This window comes from Lepisma saccharinum, chromosome 8, assembly GCF_977018435.1.
Source record: "Lepisma saccharinum chromosome 8, izLepSacc3.1, whole genome shotgun sequence".
In the NCBI taxonomy this organism is placed as follows: Eukaryota; Metazoa; Arthropoda; class Insecta; order Zygentoma; family Lepismatidae; genus Lepisma; species Lepisma saccharinum.
In genome coordinates, this window is record NC_139236.1 from 11,260,442 (window position 1) to 11,262,159 (window position 1,718).

A 1,718-nucleotide genomic window follows, 5' to 3' on the forward strand; every position below is an offset into this window, starting at 1 on the left:
GATTTGTTGATGGAAGCTCCACGTTGTTGGAATAAGATTCATCCAATTTATGAAGAAAACTGGTCTCAAAAACAGTTCAGCTGATCCATGTCTCTTTTATCGAAAATGCAGTGAGAATGTACTGTATGTAGCAATTTATGTTGATGATGGAGTGGTTGTTGGAAGCAATGAAAATGAAGTTGAAACTTTCATAAATGATTTGCAATGAGAATTTAAGATATCCGTAAGATCACTGGAAAATTTCTTGGGAATGAGAATACAATTCAATGAAGATGGCTCGATTACCTTAAACCAGGAGGCTTACACAAAAAGGATTCTAGCACAATTCCAGATGGCTAAGTCTAATGCTGTGTCAACTCCAGTAGGCTGTGAAGAAGTAGAAAATACTGAAGATGCTACCAGGAAGGTTCCGTATCATGAAGCAGTAGGATGCCTTACTTATTTAGCTGCTGCAACTCGTCCTGATATTGCATTCACAGTTAATAAGGCAGCAAGAGTACTGGAAAAGCCTTCTTCTTGGGATTGGAGCAATGTGAAGCGTATTTTCAGATATTTGAAAGGAACAGTGGATTTTAGCATAACATACAAAATAGGAAATTCACAACTGAAAGTCTTCAGTGATGTTGATTTTGCCGGTGACAAGAGGACAAGACCCTCAACAACAGGTATTGTTGCTACATTTGCTGGTGGAGCAGTTTCTTGGACAAGTCAATTCCAGAAGGTGGTGGCACTTTCTACAACTGAAGCTGAAATAGTTGCTGCAAGTGAAGGAGCAAAAGAATTGGTGTGGTTGAAGCAACTTTTGTTAGAACTGTCACAGCTTTCGGAGTTGGATCCTCCACCAACCCTCTATGTTGATAATGCCAGTGCAATGAAGTTAGCTAAATATCCGGAATATCATAAAAGGTCAAAACACATAGAAGTGAGACATTTTTATGTACGGGAAAGAGTGTAAATTGTGACATTAAGCTAGAGAATATCAGTGGAAATGAACAGTTAGCTGACCTACTAACAAAACCATTAGAACGTGTTCTCTTTAATATGTTGAGAAAGGCAACTGGTGTATGTAATTGATTATTTTTTTGTGTGTTGATTTTGTCAATGCAGCGTTTGAAGGAAGTGTTAAGAATAACAGAAACACTGCATTCTATGATGTGTATTTGTTTGGTGCTGCCAACTGGTGGCCGAGTGTAGAACTTATCAATGTTGGTGAGTAGTATCTATGGTAAATCATGGAGTATTCTGTGTTATCAGTCTCGACTACATGGACGTTGATTTTTCTTGTTCGTTTTTTTTCTGTCTGTTATATTCTTGTACGCTAAACACAATATATGCTACTGCTTGAAATTGATACTTTGACTATTTCTTCAAATACCTTTAACAGGTTATGGGCACCAGGTCATGTTGTGCGTGAAAGTTTTTGAAGTTTGTTTCATCGTGAGTGCACACGTGAAAATGGCTGCATGCAGTGAATACAAAATATCCATCGACAAACTTAAAGGTCCTGATGATTGGGCAAAATGGAAGTGGTATATGAACATCGTGTTGCATGCATATGGACTTGAAACAATTGTGGATGGTTCGCGAAATTTGTTGAATTACCGGTAGAACCAATGAGCAAACAGAAGGCAGCATTTGCGGAATGGCAAAAAGACGATGCAAAAGCAGCAAGTGTAATAGCCGATGCATTAAGCAAACCGATTGCAGAACTCGCCTTG

At 38.5% G+C, this 1,718-nt stretch overlaps 1 pseudogene; it reads left to right on the top strand.

Annotated features, from left to right (window-relative positions):
- Positions 1–250: 250 nt before the first annotated feature.
- Positions 251–955, top strand: LOC145991355 (uncharacterized; annotated as a pseudogene).
- Positions 956–1,718: the final 763 nt, after the last annotated feature.